Source organism: Manis javanica, chromosome 12 (genome assembly GCF_040802235.1).
Source record: "Manis javanica isolate MJ-LG chromosome 12, MJ_LKY, whole genome shotgun sequence".
Lineage (NCBI taxonomy): Eukaryota > Metazoa > Chordata > Mammalia > Pholidota > Manidae > Manis > Manis javanica.
The window spans coordinates 6,738,023-6,760,239 of record NC_133167.1 but is presented as its reverse complement, the minus strand read 5'-3'; the positions used below and the strand labels follow the sequence as shown (position 1 = coordinate 6,760,239).

General features: G+C 46.6%; 1 long non-coding RNA gene across 1 annotated transcript; it reads left to right on the top strand.

The window, feature by feature from the left end:
* Positions 1–2,480: 2,480 nt before the first annotated feature.
* On the top strand, positions 2,481–10,535 carry LOC140844922 (uncharacterized). Its single transcript, XR_012123460.1, has 3 exons — positions 2,481–2,575; positions 3,699–3,817; positions 9,096–10,535. It is a non-coding gene; the product is annotated as an uncharacterized lncRNA (long non-coding RNA).
* Positions 10,536–22,217: the final 11,682 nt, after the last annotated feature.

The following is a 22,217-nucleotide window of genomic DNA, read 5'->3' as shown; positions in this document are numbered from 1 at the left end:
GTTGGATTAAGATGATCACCCCTGGTTTTCGCCTAGCAGGGAAGCCAAGGGACATTAGGAATCACAACGTGAACCACCTACCTTAAAGGGTTTTGACATGTACCAGCAAATTGCTGCTCTTCAGAGAATACCTACTTTGGTGCACATTCTCCCACCCTGGGTTTGTTATTATTTTTAAACCTTTGCCAAATTCAAATGTGAGAAAGGGTATTATTCTATTTTGGACATTGTATTTGTTGGATATTTGTATTTATTTTTTGTTTTAGAAATTGCCTACTTATTTTCTATTAAAATAACATCTTTTTAATGGATCTTTGAAGAGCCCTTTAGAGATTAAATATACTAATCTCTTGCCATATCTGCTGCATATATTTTTCCCAGGTTGTCATTTGTTTTTGAATTTTATTTACAGTATTTACATTTTTACCTAGTTATGTTTATCAAGTTTTTCTTTAGGATGTTTGCTTAGTTCTCCTATACTAAAGTTATTCAACTTTAACCTATAATGTACTTTCTTCCCGTAAATCTGGTGCTTTTGGTTTGTTTCTGCATTTAAACCCTTAAGAAATCTGGAATAAGGTGGCTTAAGACATTACATACGCATCCGACGCTATTTTCATTCTACGATGTTAACCAGCTTTTTAAAACACATTTGTGAAACATTCTTCTCCCCAAGAACTTGAAATGCTTCTCTTACCACATACTAAATTATCATATATGCATGGGCCCACTTGTGGATTTTCCATTCAGATCTGTGGAGCTGAACAGCTATTTCTATACCTGTAACATGCGGTTTTAATAACCATACTTCAAGATATCCATTATTAGCAATGAGAAAGTCTTACATCATGGCTCTTCTTCAAAAAAAAATACATATATGTATTAGGATTACTTCTAATGTAATGATTAAACTGAATATGGATTTTTAATCTTAGTATTTTTATAACATTGTATATTATTTCCAGAGACATGCTGTATATTCTTCTCTACTCAAGTCTCCTATGTCTCTCTGCAAAGTTATCTTATTTCTTACTTTTATTTTTGTTTTAAAATTTAGGTCCTATACATTTTTGTTAAATTCATTCCAACATACTTTATATTTCTTATTATTGTAAATCATTATATGCTTAATTGAAATTACTACAGAGAGGATAGGTATTATTTTTGTAAATTTCTCTTTTAACCACCTTTTACTGAAAAACAGCTTATCCTAAATGTGTTGGTTTTATAGCATGTGTGTGTGTGTACACAGTGGTTGACTGGGAATTTTCAAGCAGATAACCTGACCATCTTCAAATCATGATAACCGCTGTCTCTCTCTTCCCTGTATTTATACCCCTTTACTATTTCTTATGTCATTGTGTTGGCCAGAATGTGAAGAAAAATATCAAAATGATTGCACTGCTACTGGGCTTCCTTCCTTGTACTGATTTAACGGGAGCTTCTAGGATTTCCCAGAAGTTAAGAGATAAATCCTCTTTATATCAATACAAGGACTCATTCTTTGTTAATTTACTAAGAGTTTCTATCAGGAATGGTTTGGTTTTCATTAAGTGCTTCTTCATAGATAGCAAATGATCTTTTCTTTTTCTTCACTCTATTAATGTGACAAATTTCATGAATAGGTCATCTCGTTTTGAACCATCCTGGCATTCCTAGAACAAATCTACTTGGTTATGAAGATTCGTTACGGAAGTACAAAGTAGGACTTGATTTAGTAACACCGAGACACTGTTAGCTCCACGGGCGGGACTTGCTGCCGGCGTTTCCCTCCTCCGCAGCATTTTCATCATCTTCACTGGTTTCTCGCTTCCCAGTTAAAACAACCTTCCCTGACCCCATCCCTCTTTCTTTTCTTCCCTCCCCAGTCTCTGAAGTGAATGCTCGGGGCCAGTAGGCACAGCTTCTTCCCCGCGCACGCACGCCTGGAGCCCGTCCTCCTGCTCGGGCGCCGTCAGCACTGTCTCTGACCTTGGGAGCGCTTCTCTGGCCCAGCGCTCTGGGTGGACTGTCCGGCCGCGGGGCTCGGCCCTGACTTCTCCATCTCCTCCCGGGGTGACAAATCCAACCCTCATCCCTTCGGCTCCTGCTCCTCACAGCTTCTCCCACGGCCAACAGGACCTCAGATTGGTGTCACCTGGCTGTCTAGGCTCTTGTTTCCTCTCCCCACCTGCCCGCTAGACCCGAGATTGCACCGTCACCCCAGATCCCACAGGTCTAAAACACAGCTCCCCCCCCCCCCCACCGCCTCCGTCTTCCCCCTTCTACCAGCTTCCCACAGCTCTGGGGGACGGAGAAACTCCCTCTCCCGGCAGGACGGGCTCAGGAACCTTGGCATCCCTCCTCCTCTCTGGAAGCCGTGTAGGTTTCATTGGATGCGCCTCTCACGTTTGCCCTTTCCGCCTTCCCCCCATGATGCCCTCCTACGCCCTTAAAACAGAATCTCGTCCTATCCTTCCAAGCCCTGCTAGCCAGGTCACTGGGACCCCGTTTGACAGACAAGGACGCTGAGGCTCCTGGAAAGGACGCAAGTGTGCCAGGCCGGGCATCTAGGAATTGCAGCGCCTGGGCAGAGGTGGGGAGGCAGGGGGAGGGTGGGGGTGCATGCTCAGCAGACCCCTCCCTCCAGAGTCCGCCCCAGCTCCCTGAGTGTCTCACTGTCCCCTGCTCCATTCCCTTCATCAGCTGGGGATGGGGTCAGACGCCCAAACACTAAACTGCAGCCCCCAGTCTTGGCGGGATGTTAAAGAATGAGGGACCAAGTAGTCAGGACTCTGGCCCCCAAGCGGGACGCGGCTTTCCTGTCCGAGACTCCCCGGCCTCTAGATCTTCAACACCGAAGCTTAATACCTGGGAGCGAGCGGGGCAGGGCAGGTGGAGCGGACGCGGTCTTTGGGGTCGGGCCAGCTTTGCTGCTTGCTAGTTGTGAGCCAGGTCCTCATCTGGGAAGGTAATGCCTCCTTATCCCGTAAGGCTCCGTTAGCATCCAGTGAACTGAAGTCCCAAAGAGCCCGGCGCAGTGCCTGGCCGTGGTGGGAATCAAAGAACTTCCGAGGATACTGGTAAAAGTTGGTGTCAAGGGGCGATCTTCGCGCGAGTCCGGCACCCCCCGCGCGGGACGGGATGGCCGCCGCAGCGCCATCTGGCCGTCGCTCTGCTTTGCTGCAGTTCGGCCCTCCCCCCGCCAAGGAGCAGAATGAGGCCCCAGGGACCTACCCGCCACGCTGGACCCTGGGGGCTGCTGAGAGGGGTGGGCAGGGCTCGGGCTCTGTGAGTGTCACCTGGGGTGTTCAGGCTCCCGTCTCCTCTTCCAGCCTTCCCACTAGACCTGAGATTTCACTGCTATGTAAATTCACCAGGCCTGAAAGGGAGCCCCTCATCGCCTCTCGTCTTGCTCTGGGCCTCTCCCTCATCCGTGACTTCTTTCAACAGACGGGAAATTAATGGAATAACTGCACAATAATTTCTTTCACTTTCAAATGCTTCTTCAAGTAGCAAACCCCCAAAACAGGACTTAATGTGCATATTAAAATTTAGTATATGATACAGCAGCATTTCAAATCACAGTATTAGTCAATAAAGGGGCTGGAATGTTTAATTGAATTAACTATTAAAACAGAAAATAATCTCATCCCCTTCTCTTTCTTTCCCCTCATTAAATATTAATTATTGGCGTCCTTCCTTACTTTGTCAAAAAGCCGCAGGGCAGGTCCGGATGAAGTAGTTGGCTGTGGTTGGAAGGTTTTGAATGGCGGCCAGGCTGTGAAGACGCAGCAGCCTAGAGGAGCCGGGAATGGTTGCACAGGAGACCGTGAAGGTGAGTAGGCTTGTGGAGAGAGTGGGACCCAGGGCCCTCACTGGCGGAAAAGCAGGCACAAATCTGGACTGGGGTGGGGTGAGCCCCGTGGTGCTGGGTTGGGATTGGAAGCACTGGTCTGAAGGCATAGTATTCAGTATGTAGAAAGGAAGAACTCCAGATGTATGTCTGAGTGTGTGTCTCTGGGTATGTATACGTACACACACATATTTCCTAGCTACGTCCACTGGAAAGGCCAGTGGACACAACGCCCCTGAGACAGTGACCACACCCACCACCCAGGTCTTGGTTACCAGACACCCAACTCCACGGAAAGGAACCAGAGCTCCTTGGGGAATGGAGAGGAAGAGAAGTACAAGATGAACCTGGAACATCCTAGTGCTAGAGAATTAGGAAGTGAGCAAAGAATGCAGGGACATTCAGAAAAAAGACAGAAAGCTAAATTAAAGGGGCTTCCAGTCGGCAAATGTGGGATAATTTGAACATCAAAATCACTAATGTTAGTAACAGATAATAATCCATTAAATAAAATAAGAACCCAGGAGTCCATACTGACATCAGTGACTGAATGATGCAAGAATGGAAAGCTCTTCCTCCCAACAGAATGCCAGCTAGCAGCTGTAGAAAGAAGGGTGACGGTGGAACACCACGGTTTGGCGGCCACCACAGTGAGAATCCGTTCCAGCAGGAAACATGAAGGCAAACCAAAAGCAGCAGAGGAAGGGGGTGAGGGACCATGTAAAGTCTCAAAGTACCTCCCCACCAAACATTTACTAAATACAAAGGTAAGAAAAGGAATTTTACAGTGGAGAAACCTGGCATGTGCCATCCTTATCAAGTGAATAAGTTATTACCACAAGTCATGGGACAGAGAATATCAGGTGCCACCTGCTAGGATGCAAGGGAGAGGACACAGCAGGTGGGCCGTGCACTTCTGGGTCTAATCATGAGGAGACACTGGGCAAACCCAAATTGAGGGACATTGCCAAATGGCCTGTACTTTTCAAAAATGTTAAAGTCTAAGTGTCGAAGAAAAACTGAGGGGCTCAGTTGGAAAGTGGCTGGAGAGGCCAGACAACTGCCATCCTGTGAGATCCTGGACGGGAGCCTTTGCTCCAAACTGGTATTATTGCAGCAACTGGCAACATTTGAATAGATACAGGGGAGTTCTTTGTACCATTCTTGCAACTTTTCTGTAACTTTAAAGCTACTTTGCATTCAAATGTTAAAGCAATTCAGGGCTGAGCTACCTGCTCAGAAGAACACAATCTTCTGCTTCCTGCCCTGAGAGTGCCAGCTGGGCCTCCCGTGCACTCCTGCCAGAAGCAACTAGACGCCTGGACAGCATGCCTAACTGGCGGTGGGAAACAGGCAGCACTGGAGAAAAGGGAAGAAAATGAGGCAAGTCCTACCCTTCCCCAGGCTTTGTTCCTGAGGTGAAATCCAGACAGGGCACAAAGAAGGGAAACCAAACAGAGCCTGGCCATCTCAGTGGGTTGAAGAGACAGAAGTCAAAGCCTGGGGGTGCTGAGGCGGCTAGAACTGATAGCACGGAGAGGCGGGGGAGGGGAAAGCAGATAGAGACACACATCTGCACAGGATCCCTGGAATTTTTGGCTGCACACCCATTTGTAGGTGCCTGGGACAACACTCCCTGAGGCCAGACAAAAGCTCCTTTCAGGGAAAAGAACCCTTACTGCACAGTCATAAGTGGAAGAATTCCAGACTTGCAAGAACTAGGAATTATTTGAGTTCCCACCAGCCAAAATGAAGAGATTTCACTGAATGCACAGGATGTTCAGTAGAGAGCCCAGAAGTACCACACCTTAAAAGTGGGGTTAACGTAGTCACAGAGGTAAGGCTACTTCAGACCAATCTTGAAAGAGCTTGAAAACAAGTCTTAAATAGATCAAAGTGATCTGCAAGTAATTAGCTGCCTGCCATAAAAACTCCCAATGCTCTTTAAAAGAACACAACAAAATCCAGCACCCAAAAACAAATTTCACAAAGACTGGCATCCAATAAAAAAAAATTACTTGACATATGAATTAGAAGTAAAGGTGGCCTTTAGCCTGAGAAAAAACAGACAATATAAATTGACCAGAAATGACAAAGATGATAGAATTTCTCAAATTTCCATTTTAAAATGACCTCCAACTAACAGTCCTTGATGAAACTTGAAAATGAGACAATGCTTCTTATCCCCCTTCGTAAACTGTTTCCACCCAATGGCACTGAGGTCAGCTCCCCTGTCAGTGGACAGGTGGCTGCACTGACCTTAGAGCCCCTACTGGGTGGAGGCCCCATCCTTTACACATCAGGCCCCACTACCTGAGGTTTTAATTGCAAACTTCTGTTTCAGGAGAAGGCCACCTCCTACGGGAATCCCTCCCTCACTGCCAAGGTCAGGTCCCCTGTAATATATTTTCATTGCCTTATTTTTCATCCTGGCCATTTATCACAGTTGGTATGAATTCATGGGAAAGTTTTATTAATACCTGTCTGCCCCATTAATGCTCTGAACCCAAGAACTGGGGCCAGTGTGTTCTCTGAATCTTTAGCCTGAAGTGTAGTCAGTAACTGGCACAGGGTGTCATCCATAAACATTTGCTGAATGAATGAATGTATACAGAACAAACGCTATGGGCAAAATGAATTTGTCTTTATTGCAAATTTTTAGAGGTTCATTGACGAACCAGTGGTATGCAGAAGAGGGCGCTCCAAACCACACGCCCCAGGATGAACTGAGACTGGCCAGGTCCTGCCCCAGGTGTGCTTTCCGAAAGCAGGTAATCCTTGGCTCCTGTCTGACTCTCTTTTGATAATTTGTTTTTAACAGAGGCCTTTCTCCGAAGTGTCACCCACTCAGTCTCTTCAGGTCATGATCTGTAATGTTGAGAGCATCGCCCTTACAGGTGAGACTGTCCCCAGACCTAAGATGGGAGACGGCAGTAGCTGCTCTTTAAAGCCCCTTCCAATCTTGAAAGTGTATGATTTTTTATGTTAACCAGGCTCTTTATTCTGCTTCTTTTTTAACTTCAGCTTTATTGAGGTTTACTTGCCGTTTAAAATTGCAAGATATTTCAGGTGTACTTGTGGGGACAGATGCATACATTGTGAAAGAATTCCCCCACCTAGTCAATTAACACATCCGCTATCTCCCATAATTATTATTTGTGTGTGTGTGTGTGTGTGTGTACATTTAAGTTCTACTCCCTTAGCAAATTTCAATTACTGTGTTTAACCATCCAATTTCTGTTCTAGTTGTGCGGGTGCCGCCACTAGGTGGCACTTCCAGTTAAAGTTCCCTCCCTGGCGGGGGGGTTTGAAATCCTCTTGGATTTAAACCCGGACTGGGGTGGGTCTTAGCGGAGGAGAGAATCGGTGACTAAAAGCGTGCCAGGTCCTGCCGTCTCCTGCAATCCGGGGCCGGGGGTGTTGGAGAAGCCCGCGACCGGACTCACCAGGGATGCCAGGCAGAGGGGGAACCTCGCCCTCACCGCTCCTCTGCCCCGGACCCACCTGCGTCTCCCCTCCCGCGGCTGGAGGGGGCCCGGCAGGGATGCAGAGGCCCTGCCAGCTCCGCCTCGCCCCCCCGCGCGCCTTCCGAGTCAGGGTGCGCTGGGTATGACCCCCGTGGCGTGCCACCTGGGGGCACCCTCATACATCTTTCTAAAATCGGGATTCCCAGGCCCCGCCTCCAGGGCCTGGGCTTCTGGCGGGCGGGCGGTTACTTCCCAAGGTACTGGGGAGATTAAATAGGACAAATCCTAGCGTCCGGTAGTTCTTGAAAACGAAATGAGGCAAATGTTCATTCAGCAAATGTTTATGGATGACATCCTGTGCCAGTTACTGACTACACTTCAGGCTAAAGATTCAGAGAACACCCTGGCCCCAGTTCTTGGGTTCAGAGCTTTTTTTGGTGTATGATTTCTTTATTTCTTGATACATACACACGAATGGTTCAAAAGTATGATCACCTAGAAAAGCTGACTCCAAAAATGCAGACAAGGTTTCAGTGAGCATAGGTTTCCTGTATGGTGGAGGTAACGTATAGTCCACTATTTACATGCTCATGTTTCTAGCCCAAGTTAAGCCACCAGAAAAACATGGAACAGCCCCAAGTAAATTTGGGAAGCCAGAGCTGTGATGAAACCTAAGATTTCTCAGAAAGAGTTTTATGTGGGGAGCCTCTACTTCTACCTTGCCTAGTGCTTTCCTGTGGGTTTCTCAGCATGAGTACAAACCTCACAAAACACCTTCGAAGACTGGGTTGCCCAGTGTCACAAGTATGGTGGTAGGTCCAGCAGGCTGAATTACAGAGGCCCTTTATATAACATTAAGAGCAAATCAAGGGCCAGGTTCTGAAACCTGAATGTTAAGCTCCTAGTATCGTGTGCAGCTCATGGTAAGTGTTAGTAGAAGGGGAGATCCTATTATTTTTACTGTTGGACGTTACCAGTTCAAGTGCCTAGGACTTTGGACACAGGTGAGGCCCAATAAAGATTGCTGAATGAATCCACCATTTCTGGTAGCAAATCGGAAGAGACTACAAGTGTACCCTGTCTTCCCGGTGTGCGGTGGGCACGGCAGGGTGGGGGTGGAGTGGGGTGCAGGCTCAGAACCTGCTTTATTCTTGACATTGGTAATCAAGAAAGTATAGGTTCAGATTTCCTGCCCCCTCCCTCCCCTCTTCCTTCCTATTCAGGGTAACCATCAATAGAATGACGTTGCAATTACTTGGAGCAAAGAGAAAGAAAACCACCGGACTTGTAGAGCAAAGGAAAAGAAAGGAGAGGCCAGGGGAAAAAGCATGAAGTACAATGACTTTTTTGATTCAGACATATCCACTTCATAATGCATTTTAATAGATTCAGTCCTATTGTAAAACAAAGATTTTTTAAAAGCACAAAGAAAATAAGCTCTTAAAATGAAAATGAAGGTAAACATATGGAAACATATTCTGATCAGGAGGCTTGGTTACATGAAATATAAAACTCATTTCAATTATTCATTAATTCCTTCCTTCATCATCATCATTATTTTTTTAATGCCTAAGTGTGCTAGGCTCTTTCTTGGGGACCAGAGATTCAGAGATGACTTGACTAAAGACCCCCAAGTAACCCCCCCGTAGGAAGGACACGTGTAATCATGAGGGGCTACATCCATTTTGAGGGGTGTTAAACTGCAGGCCGCTGGGGAGGAAGGCTTGGTTCTCCTCCGGGGACCCACTCTGCCTCCCCCATGTCCCCCAAGGCTCCTCCTCCTTCACCTTCAGGCTGAGCGCCTCCCCGGATGCAGACTCACTTGTTCCCCGGGAGACTGACGTGATCTGAACCTGTGTCTGCGCAGAGCCCCCGCCCGTCTCTGACAGTGGCTGAGTGTGATGTACGGGCAATCTTGTCCCTTTTGTCTCCTTCATCTTGAAGTCAGTTAACACAAAGATTCTCCAGGTGGGCACGGGAAAAAGAAACACCAAAGTGCTGGCATTGGCTTGGGATAGTCGCTGAGGCCACTGTAGTTACACACAACTCCCTGTAGGATGGGGGGGGAAGGGTCCACAAACACTGACTTTCATCTCCCACCCTTCCTTACATTTCCAAAGGTGGAAGGTGAGGGCTCAGGGCAAGGTGGTCTCAGCATATGCCGAGAGGGGATATTCTGACCATGCAGATTACTTCTCCAAAGTCCCAGGGTTGGGGAGATGGGTTCAGTTCAGACTGAGACTGGTTTGTGTCTGTTGCTATTCATTTCTGTCCACAAGCCCTGCCCATCACCTCCTTGAGGCAGGTGTGTAGAAATGCTGTTCTGAGGAGGCGGAGGTGGAGGCTGCCCGCGGAAGGCTGCCCTTGCCCCCTGCCCGCTGGACCTGGAGCTGCAGGGTGCTGGAGAGGATACAGGCTGGAATTCCACGGCTGCTGAGGCTGCCCTGAGCCAACCAGCGGAGGGCGGAGCTGGGGTCTGGGAATGTGCAGGACGGAGAGATGCCTTTACCGATGCCTGGGCAACGTGGCCTGTCCTCTCACCGGGTACTCCTCCTGGGAAGGCCAGGGAAGTGAGGGAAGCTGGCGTCTTGACTAGCTGGTCTGTCTTGTTCTGTGGTCCCTGAGACCTGTGGCCTGGCCAGGTCCCTTTTCCAGGGGACTTCCAGGCAGCGTAGGGCCCTGTCTGAGTACTGAGCCCTATGCCAGAGGTCCACAGTGACGCCCTTCTGGGGCAGGTCTCTCTGCGGAGTGATGCACTGTCCTCATTTCTGCCTGTCTTCTTCCTTCATGCCGGGGTCTCGCCTGGGGTCCACGGATCCCCAAGGTGACTGTGGACAGAACCCAATGAGTTTGTGAACTTGGATGAAGAAACCAGTGTCTTTATCTTTATTAACCTCCAGCCAAAAGCCAACACTTTCTTCAATCGTGTTTGCCTGTGACCTTGCAGGGTTTTGTATCACCTCATAGTTGTTGCAGGGAGCTTGAAATACCATTTGCATTATTCTGTTATGAAAATCCTGACATGTTAGACCTGCTGTTAATGTATTAGCCAAGAAGCACCACATAGCACATGTTGTCAACGATGTTTTGATCATTGTATTTTGATATAATTACCTTTCTTTGAACTCCCATATATTTTGTTTTTTGCATTTCAAAACATTCTGTAAGAGTCCATAGGTGAAGAGGATGGAAGTGTCCAGGGCAGGGGGAAGGCCAGGGACCCCTGAGGTCCATCTTTTGAGGTTTTCATGTCCCTGAGGATCCACCTGCAGCTTGCAGGGCCCAGCCAACAAGCTCCAGCCAGACCAGAGGGCAAAGGCTCCACAGCCCTTCTGGAGGGGCGAGGGAACCAGGATGACCAGCTGCCCCAGCAGACTCCCACCCCTGCCCATGGGGCCCCTGGATCCCGCAAGCGGGAAGGGGGTCTCTCCTGAGAAGATGGCAGCTTGGTGAGTTGTCCAAAGCCCTAAAGCCAGGTGAGGACATGCTCTGCACCTGAGGCATCCCTGCGGTCCACAGTGCCACCTTGGGAGGAGGCTGTCCAGCCTGTGTCACACACAGTACCTTCGTGATTAGTCCTTCCTTAGCTGGAGGGCCCCAGTCACCTGGGAATGAGGAAATAATTGACAAGGCCCAGGGCCCCAAGTGGGCGCCGTGTGGCAGGGTGGCCCGCAGTGCTCCCAGCTAGCTACTCACCAGCCCAGTGGTTAGGCCGAACAGTTCTGTTTGTCCTCCCAAACCCCAGAGATTCCAGGAACTAACCCTGAAGCCCTTGGGGCAAGAACTGTCCCAGCAGTGTGCTGCCAAGAGGAAGCCTTTGCCCACACCCAGAAGAGAGGGCAGGTAGGAGCCAGATGCTCAGCCTCCCACCCACCCGCCGGCTGACTCCAGGAGCCATCTGCGATGTGGCTCCTGGCGACCTCCAGGGGGCAGTCTTCTGAGACTTCCTGGGCCATGCTTTCCTAGCCAGAAGGCGACCTCCTCCAGCTGGCGCCCAGGGGTCCAAAAGAGCAAGTGGCCAGCAGGGGTCAGTGTCTAGCATAAAACCAGCTCACCTGGCTCTTTACCTGCCTGACCCAAAATGGAAACCTTAACACCAGGCATGAGTTTCAGAGTCTGTGGCATTTCAGCTTTGCTTTATCCTAAATTCTGAGTGATCCCAATCAGCTGGGCTTGGAGCACCACCCCTACACTCAGTTTCTTCCTCTCTTGGATATTTTATTGACATAAAAACGAGCATGAGCTTCAAAAGACTCCAATAAGAAAATTAAAAGGCAAGCCACAGTCTGGGAGAAAATATTTATAGTACATATATCTGGCAAAGGACTTGTATCCAGAATATGTAAAGAACTTTCCAACTCCTTAATAAGACAACCCCCAAAAATCAGCAAAGGTTTGAACAAACACTTCACCAAAGAAATGCATGGATGGCCAATAAAGACAAGAAAAACTGGCCAGTATCATTAATCACTAGGGAAATGCCACTTAAAACCATAATGAGACATCATTACTCACCCGTTTGAATGGCTACAACTTAAAGACGGGGCATAGCAAGTACTGTGAGAAGAACAACAACTGAAACCCTCAGACATTGTCAGTAGGCATATAAAATACCATTTTGGAAAACAAATTAGCAGTTTCTTAAAAATTGAAACATACCATTTTACTTATGCCCTCTCATTCTTACATAATTAAACTAAAGAAATGAAAGCATATATTCACAGAGGACTCTCATGAAATTTTCATAGCAGCTCTATTAGTAATAGCCCCAAATTGGAAACAATCCTAATACTCGTTCTTAGTCCATTCAGGCTGCTGTAATGAAAGTACCACAGACCGGGAGCTTATAAACCACAGAAGTTTACATCTCACGGTCTGGAGGCTAAGAAGTTCATAGTCCAGGTGCCGGCCAATTTGGTGCCTGATGAGAACCCTCTTCCCAGTTTATCTCTTCACTGGTCCTCCCCTGGCGGAAGGGGGAAGGCATCTATTTTATAAGGGCACTAATCCCACTCAGGAGGGCTCTACCCTCAAGGCCTCATCTCCTCCCAAAGGCCCCATCTCCAAATACCACCACATAAGAATTTGGTGGTGGCGCGGGACAAAAACATTCATCCTACAGCTCTCATCATGAGTGATGAGCAGATAAATGGATTCTGTGTGTCTATATGGTGGACTAATAAAAAGGAACCCCAACTGATGTTGGAGGACACCATGGATGAACCTCAAAATCATTTTGAATGAAAAAAGCCAGACAAAAAAGTACATACCATATACCCGGATTATATAAAATTGTAGAACAGGTAAAAGACATGAAAAGTGGCAGATTACCAGGGACCCACGGCAGCCGTGCCTCCACCACAAGGGGCTCACCCCACTGCCTGTCTGTGCGCTCCTTGGTGGGCACCCTCCCATCTGCACCAGGCTGTCAGCCAGGGTCTGTCTGCCCTCCAGAGACCTTCCCTGACCCCCTGGTGCCCAGTGGTTCCCCTGGGTTGCCTGCATCACAACACTTTGCTGCAACCAGGGCCTGGCACAGAGGATGCCCTCAATTGTTGTTATTGAATGAATGAATGAATGAATGAATGAAAAACAAGGGCTCATTCTATCTCAGAGATAAGGAAACTGAGACTAGATGGCCATTTTCCCAAATTTACCCAAATTAGTGGCCACATCAGCCGCTAACACCTAGTCTTAGACGTTCTCCCTATTCCAGGAGAAGGGGCAGCTTTCTAAGGCTGGTGAGGACGGCCAGGCCTGCAGGGATGGGAGTGGGGTCAGGACTGGGCATCAGACACACCTCGGTTTGGTCCCCTCCCACCACCAGCTATGCACCTCTGGGCCAGACACTTACCTCCTCTGAACCTCAGTGAAATGAGTAAATATCAGTAACCTCAGGGCAATGCGGGGCTTGAACAGGAGCCTGCAGGACAGCATAGGCACGGTACAGAAAGCCATGTCCAAAGAGTTGGGGATCAGGGCAGAGGAATCAGTCACTCATTCTTTGTTGTTGTTTTTGTAATTATTGAAAACAAAACAAAACCCGTACATAGTCCAGTAGTAGATACAATTGATTAGTTTTCTGATATTGGAGGAATAAATTAGTTCTGTCACACCCCTCCAACCTGGCCCCACCTTCTTCATGTATATGCATGTATACCTACATATAGTGTTTTATCTGCAGTTATAAATAGTATATACATTGACAAATTTTCTTTGTACAAAGTCAAGGTTTATACTGTATATAGCCACCCAAGTAACCACGATTCCTGCTCCTCTCTCGGCTTTATATTTAAGTAGATTTCATGCTCACCACCAGACCCTCCGCTAGAGACTTTCCACACCCTGTCTTGTTTATTTGGGTTTGTCTCTGGGTGGTGCTGCCCGGCACAGAAGGGTTTTTGTATTTTGTAGAAGAGGTCCCGGCTTGCATTCCCTGAGTGTCTGGCCTGATCTTTGCAGGAATGCTTTGCTGGGGAACACCTTTTTTTAGGCATAGTCATCCGTAGTTACTTTAAAAAAAATAAACTTGTATTGCAGCACAATGTTGTTCCAACTATTTTCTGCGGCGGTGTAATGAACCACCTCGAAACTTAGTGATGTACCATGTTAATAGCAGCATTACTCACAAAAGGTGGAAGCAATCCAGTGTCCACTAATGGATGAATGGATCGACAAACTGCGTAGACGTGTAATGGAATGATACTCAGCTTTCGTAAGAAAGGAAGTCCTGACACATGCTACAGCGTGGCTGAACCTTGAGGACACTATGTGAAGTGAAATAAGCCAGTCACAAAAGGACAAATACTATATAATTCTCATTATATGAGGATCCTAGAGTAGTCACATTCAGTGGCAGAAGGTAGAAGGGCAGTGGCCAGAGGCAGGGGAGAAGGGAAAAGGGGAGTTGTTTAATGGGTACAGAGTTTTGGTTTTTCAACATGAGAAAGTTCTGGAATCTGTTATGCAACTATGTGAAGAGCTTAGCACTACTATACACTTCACAATAAGTAAGATGATAAATTTTATGCTATATATATTATATTTTTTACCACAATTAAAAAAGCCTTGGTTATGTAAAATAGCCACCACCATTTTATTAGGTTCCTAGGCTGAGTCAGGTGTTTGGCACAGGGAAGGTGGCCCTTCTCTGCCCCAGGATGTCTGGGACCTCAGCTGGGGCTGGAAGAGCTGGAGCTGGAAAATCTACTTCTGGGAAAATGCCATTATTCCCATGTGTGGCACCTGGACCGGACAGGCTCCTCTAGGCCTGTTGGCTGCAGCCCCTCAGGGGACACCTCCAGTCTGGCAGCCTCAGAGCAGCTGGACTTCTTACACGGTGGCTCAGGGTTGCAAGAATGAGTGGCCTTTCATGACCTACTATTAGAAGTGATGCCATGTCAATTCCAGCATGTTCTTTGCCCCACCTGTCACCATAGCTCATCCAAGTTCAAGGAGTGGGTACATAGACCCTCCCTCTCAATGAGCAGAGTGTCAAATCATTTGTGGTCATGTTTTAAAACTACCACAAACATAAATGCAAAAAAGCACACTATCCACAAGGGTATTGCATGATGAAATTTTGCAAAATGAACAATTCATAGTTACCAACCAGATCAAAAACTAAAACATTACGAGGCACTCAGAAACCCCTCTTGTGTCCCCTCCCTGCCACTCCCCTACCCCCATCCCTGGCTTCTGACACTGAAGGTTACTTTTGCTTGATTTGAACTTTATAGAAACATTCAGGATGTTTTCTTTTACACCTAGTTTCTTTCCCTCAACCTTACATTTACAAGACTCATCTGTGGCTTTATGTGTTCAAACAGTTCATTTTCACTGACATATAGAATTACATTGTATGAATTTGCCACAATTAATTTATCCATTTTACCATTCATGGACATTTTGGGTTGTTTGCGGTATGGGGCTTTTATTAATACAACTGCTATGAACATTATTATAACTGTCTTTCATTATTATATATTGGTTATGTAATATATATCATTATATATGGCATTATACCTGAAAGTTTCAGTGCACACATGTAGGAATTTGTTCAGTATGTGCGTAAGAATGTATCTATTCTTTGCAACTCTTTTTGCCCAACATGATTTCTGTAAGTCATTCGAATCGATGAAAAATATGCTGTAGTTTATTCACAAAAAATGGTGGTTTCCATTTTTTTCCACCTACAATATGATGTAGGGGAGGAAAAGTATCTTTTTCCTTCTACTCTTCTAGGTTCTCAGCTGAGTCTCTGTAACAAAAGACAGATTAATAAGAGAAAAGCATATCCATTTATTTCATATAGGTTTTATGTGACATGGGAGCCTTCATAAGGAAATGAAGGCCCAAAGTCAAACATGCATGTTTGTATGCTGGATTCGATGATGAAGAACGGCAAGGCACAGGAACGTGGGATAGGACCGAGGGCTGGGGGCTGCACGCAGGGGACTGTGGGAACCGAGCCTGTTCAGATTCCTCTTGGTGTCTTGCAGATAAAGATGCCACTGTCCTCCAAGTACAGGGAGGGCACTTCTCACGTGAGGGTCTATGACCTGCTTCAGGGAAGATCAGAAAGCCTTCCTACACCTGCCATTTCTCAGATTCCTTCAGCTTAAAATGTTCAGTATGCCAAGGTGCCGTATTTTGGAGTAATGTGTCCTGAACTCCATCAGTAACTGTATTTTTAAACATGAGCCTCATATTTCTGAATCTGTGTGCATTTCTCTAACATACACACCTAAGAGCAGGAGGATGTGGGAGACTTCCAATGGTCATGCCAGTTTGCCCGCTCGCCGGTGGTGTCTGAGGGTTCTCATCTGGCCAGACTACGCTTTGTCAGACCTTTGAATGTATGTGAATCCGATGAGTAAGAAATGTTCTGGCATTGCCAGGGCAGCTTATACTTCATCTCCCTGATTATCAGGGAGGCAGAGCACCTTTTCCCATTTGTCGACCATCCAGGTTGCCTCGGGTTCATTCCAAAGTCTGTACTTCAACAGATTTCAGCACAGACCATGGAATGTTATGTATGTGCCGGTTACTTAAGACTTAACTCAGTATTAAGATTGTGTGGCCCAAGGATGTGCAGAGACTGGAACCCTCAACCGCTGCTGGGAGGAAGGTAAAATGATGCAGCCACTGTGGAAAAGAGTCGGAAGCTCCTCAAAAAAGTTAAACCCAGAATTACCCTATGACCCAGCAATTCCAATCCTAGGTATATATCCAAGAGAAATGAAATTGAATGTCCACACAGAAATGTGCATGTGCACGCTCACAGCAGCATCCATAAGAGCTAAAAAGTGGAAACAACTCAAATGGCCATCAAGAAATGAATGGATAAAGAAATAATGGTCTATCCATGCAATGGAATATTATCATTATAAAAAAGAAAGAAGTACTGATACCTGCTACAACTTGGGGGAGCCTCAAAAACATGAAAAGTGAAAGAAGTCAGACACAGAGGTCATATATTGCATGATTGTTTTTATTTGAAATATTAAGAATAAGCAAATCCATGGAGAAAGAAAGCAGCTTAGTGGTTACCAGGAGATGGGAAATGATTACTTAATGGGAGCAGGGTGTTCTGGGTGATGAAAAGGTCTTGAAACCAGAGAGGTGATGGTGGCACAGCACTGTGAGTGCTCTAAATGCCGCTGAATTATACACTCCAGAATCGTTAATGGTTTTGTGAATTTTACCTTCATTTAAAAAAACACAATTTAGAGTATCAACCAATATATCAGAAGGCTCTTACTGCATATGTGGCTAATACATTCTTTCTCCTCATATATTGATCAATAACTGAAACTTGACTTAGCCACGGCCTATAGAAACAGGGTGACATTAATCTGACACCTACTAAGTGCTTTACAAGCCATGAGTCATCACAGTATCCTTGTACATCTGTGGGTAATATTGCATCTGTTGTGTATATGGGGAAACAAGTTCAGAAAGGTTAGGGAACGCTCCAAGTCAGACAGCCACTGGGTGACAGAGCCAGGACTCACCCCACTGCTCTGCCCCTCCCACCTGTTTCTGTGCTGAGGACTCCTGGGTCACATCTAAAGGGAGGAGCCGAAACAGTTACTACTATCAGAGCCGAAAGGCTATCTTATGGCATCGGCCACATGTACAGACTGTCCGAGAGCCTGGGGGGCAAATGAAGAGTGACATCCCCGAACTTTTTTAGAAATGCTCCCATCAGCAGGACCTTGCCAATGAGTTTCAGCCCCTGGCAAGTTCGCTATGGATTCAGTGTGACCAAAGAAAATGAGAGTAAAACATTTCTTTGGGGTGAAAGGGTTATACCCAACTTTATTTCCATGGTGGCAGGTCAGTCACTAGAATCCCGTTCACTCAGAGAGAGTCTGCATGCAGCAAGCCGGTCTCTGCCTCTGGGCCTCTCTGCCAGCACATTCGCCTTGCCCAGCCGTCCTCTGGGCCTCTGTCCTTGGCACTGCCACCACTCCAGCCTCTGATCTGCTCTCCTGCAGCCTTGCAGTCATACCACCGTGTCACCTCCACACCACTGGGTGTGGGAGCTCTTTATATAGAGTCAATAGCAACGTATTGCCCACATGTGTGTAGTGGGCTAGCCAACCAGGGCCAGGTGAGAATCCCGGCCACAGGACCTTTCATTTTATCCACAAGCAGATTCCTGGCAATCAGGCAAACCTGGGAACCTCAGCGGTGCACCCCGCTCAGGGGGAGGACATCTGCGCCTGCTCTCCCGGAGGTTCCTGCAGCTGCTGCCGGGTCCCAGGCTGGGCAAGTAAGCTAGGGCCAAGGGCACCATGTGATCTTTATTTTAGGATCTTATCCCCAGGTTTGGCACCCATGGAGCACTGGGGCAGATTTGGGTGGATCTGAGCACCCTGTTGCACGTGTGTGGTGGGGCAGAGGGCGGGTCAAGTAGGAGTGGGTTCAGACCAGAGGGAGTAGAGGCTGGAGCTGAGACCAGACAGGAGCTTCTCAGCAGCAGAACTGCTTCCACAGGTGCGGGTTAGTGCAAGGGGGCAGTGACTACTCTCATTTGTCTCTTGGTCTGGAGTTGACTGACATGGGAGCCACTAGCCGCAGGTGACACTGAGTGCTTGAAATGCGACTGGTCTGAATTGAGATGAACTGTCAATATAAAATACACCCCAAATTTCAAAGTCTTGGTATGAAATGAAATAATTTAAGATATTTCATTAGTAGTTTTATATTGATTACATGTTAAAAGATGCTATTTGGCATATATTAGGTTAAATAAAATATATTGTGAAAATTAATTTCACCTGTTTGCTTTTGTATTTGAAAACATGGCTGCTACAGAGAAGACAAGTAGTGACTCTAGCATCTTACTACGCTGATGGACAGTGACTGTTACGCGGTGTGTTGGGGGAACTCGATAATAGGGGCAAATGTAGGAAACACAGCGTTGCTCATGTGAAACCTGAGCATAAGATTATATATCAGTGATACCTTAATAAAAAAAAGTGGCTGCTAGAAAATTTAAAATAAAAAATACATATTCTAAAATAAAATTGTGCATTCTATTTTTACTGGACAGCACTTTTTGGACCAATCCCTCCTGCCTATGAATGGAGGGTAGATGGACAGATGGAGTGGTCACTTAGGAGGAGGGCCTTGCCACGGGTTTTAATGCTCTTCCCAGCAGACCTGGGCATGCCTGCTGTAGGGAAGGAGGGAGGAGAACTGACCAGCCTCAGCAGGCGGGACCAAGAGTCAACTCACTGGGCGAAAGCCAGGAGGAACGTCTCCCCAGGGAGGCACCAGCCCCAAAGGGCTTGGGTAGGGAGACGATGTGGCCACGTGGGATTATCTTCTGACAGCCACCACCCAACCCGGAACCCCCAGGGTGGTGGCGGGGCCTGGCTGCCCCCTCCAACTCTGTAGGACTAATTTTCGCCCACTCGTAGTGACTTGCTGCTCCCAGCAGGTGAAAACTAGGAAAAGGAATTATTTTCTCTTTTAGCAACACTTGCCATCTGGAGTCTTTTCGTTCTCTGAGTAGACAGCGGAGGCCCCCCAGGGACTCTCAGTCTGAGTTCATTGGCCCTCTGTGGAGCTCCCTGGCAAGTCCAAGTCCCCCCCAAAACATGGGGGTCAGAGCCTCGAGGTCTGGCCCGGGGCCTGGAGTCTGAGGCTTAAAAAGCTCCCTGGCTTTTGCTTCCAGATTCTCCGCCAGGACTTCCTTGCGGCTATGCCAGCAGGGGCCTTCCAGGGCCTGGTAGGGGTCCCCGTGGAGGCCAGTGTGTCAGGCCTTCTTTCACACTGCCTGGGCTAGAAGACTGGTGAGAAAACCCATTTAGGTAGTGTCTGTGGGCTTGGCACTGGGGAGGATGCAGTGGCCTGGGGAAAGATGTGTGAGGCACTTTAAGGGTTTCCCAAACGAAGATCTGGAACTTGCCCTGGAGGGGACATCCCTGGAGAAAAGGAAGAAGTAATTGAGGGCCTCTGGAAACAGCTACAGGGGAATAGTTGAAGGAAAGTGGGTGGGTGCTATAGACAAAGGGCAGAACTCCCCCAGCCTTTGAGTGGTGTACTTTCTGAGCCTCAGCTCACTTTGGCCTCTCACTTTCTGCCGGTCATTATTTAATTTGTGGCCTCCTTGCAGAGGCTACTTCTGGCTCTATTACCTGAAGTTGAAACCTGCTCCTCACTTCCATCCTAGACTCGTCTCTGCTTTATTTTTGTCTTAGTACTTTGTGGATAAAGTGAAAGTTCCTGTGGCCAGAATTCTCACCTGGCCCTGGTTGGCTAGCTCACTACACACGTGTGGGCAATGTGTTGCTATTGACTCTATATAAAGAGCTCCGCCCAGTGCTCTGGGAGACACAGTGGCACGGCCACACGGCTGCAGGTGATCAGAGACTGGAATGGTGACAGTGCCCAGGACAGACTGAGGCGGCTGCAGGGGCAGAGAGACCTAGTGGTAGAGACTGGCTTGCTGCCTGCAGACTCGCTCTGAGTGGGCGGGATTCAATTGATTGACCTGTCACTGTGGGAATATAGTTGGGTATAAACCTTTTCACCCCAAAGATGTTCCATTGTCATTTTTCGATCTCATTGAATCCATAGTGAACTTGCCCAGGGCTGAAACCCATCAGCAAGACGTACTTATTGTTATCTAACACACCATATGTTTTTGTCTTGCTGACTGTCTGTTCCTCCAATCAGAACGCAGTCCATAAGTACAGATACCTTGTTTTGTTTGGAGCTGTTCTCAAACACCTAGGACAGGACCTGGCACTGGGTTTACGTTGGTCAAATGAATGAATGAGGTCTTTCATTGTGTAATGCGTCTACACCTAAGATGGGGAGTCTGCTCACTGCTGTCCTGTGTGGATAGCAAAAGGCAAGAGGCAATTTGAAAGTCCATTAGCAGGGGAGGAGCTATATGATTTATGCTACACACAGAATAGAATGCCTGGCCACTGTTGAAAGAAATAAGGCAGATTAATGGTTCTTAAAATGTGGTCCGCAGACATCTGATAACTATTTTGTGATACTAAGAACATCATACGGCTTTTTCAATGTGTTGACATTTGCACCAATGGTGCAAAACTGATGGTGGGTGAAACAGATGTCACCTTAGCCTAAATCAAGGCTGTGGTACCAAACTGTATCGAGTCATCCTGTTCTTCACCCTTGTGCATTCCTTGTTTTTGTTTTCATTTTTCTGTTTTAAGTTGCAGTTTCACTTTCTGAAGAAGCTGAAGAATTTTTAATTTTATTAATTTTGGTCCTTCAGGAAATGGCTTTTTAATATTTGCTGTGATGAAATTGCAGATAGAGCACCTCTGCAGACCACAGCATGGTAGTCGTCTAGAGAACAGCGTGCATACGATGGATCCGGAGCAGAACTAGCCCCCTTTCCAAAGGAACATCATTTCTTACGCCACAGAACAACTGATAGGCTATGACTATTAGTGGTTGGGTAGCTGGAGCGCCTTCTTGAACAACGAACAAAGCGAACCTGCCACTTCAAGGTAAATGGTTGATAGCACAGGTGACCCTTGAACAACATGGGTTTGAATTGTGTGGTTCCACTTATGGGCAGAAAGTTTTCTATAAGTATAGTAGAAAATTTTTTAGAGATTTGTGACAATTTGAAAATGTGTCTTTTCTCTAGCTCACTTCGTTGTAGGAATACAGTATACAACACATGTAATGTGCTGTAAAAATATGTGTCAATCGAATGTTGTCAGTAAGGCTTCTGGTCAACAACAGGCTATTAGGAGTTAAGTTTTGGAGGAGCCAGTTATATGCAGATTTATGACTGTGCAGGAGGCTAGTGCCCCTTATCCCTGTGTTGTTCAAGGGTCAACTGTTTGGCTATGAATCCTAACATTTGAGTTTCAAGTAAAAACTAAGATTTTGGAAAACTTGAATATCGTGTAAGTGAAATGTGTCAACATGGCCAACACAAAATGCTATGAAATTATGCATCAGTCAAGGATCCATTAAGTGTGCAAGATAGAGTAATAGATTTTAATGTAACAGTGTGAAGAGTTGATTTTGTATGCTTTCAGTTTCCATGTTGCGATTAAACTTCAAAAAAACTCACTTTTCTGCCTTTTGGTGTAGTGTCAAAGAAGATGATAACCACAATGATCTGAAAAAGCTATTCAAATACTGGTTCCTTTTCCAAGTATATTTCCAGCCATCTGTGGAGGGCCAGATTGTCTTTATACTCTTCAAACAAAGCAACAAATTGCAACAAATCAAATGCAGAAGCAGATGCATATCCAACTCTCTCATCCTAAGGGAAACATTAGGGACATACAAAAATGTAAAACAAGGTTTCTTCTCATTTATGTTAATAAGTAATGGCTTGTTGTCATTTTTAAATAACAGATTTATTGAGATATAATTCACATAAAATGAATACTTTTGAA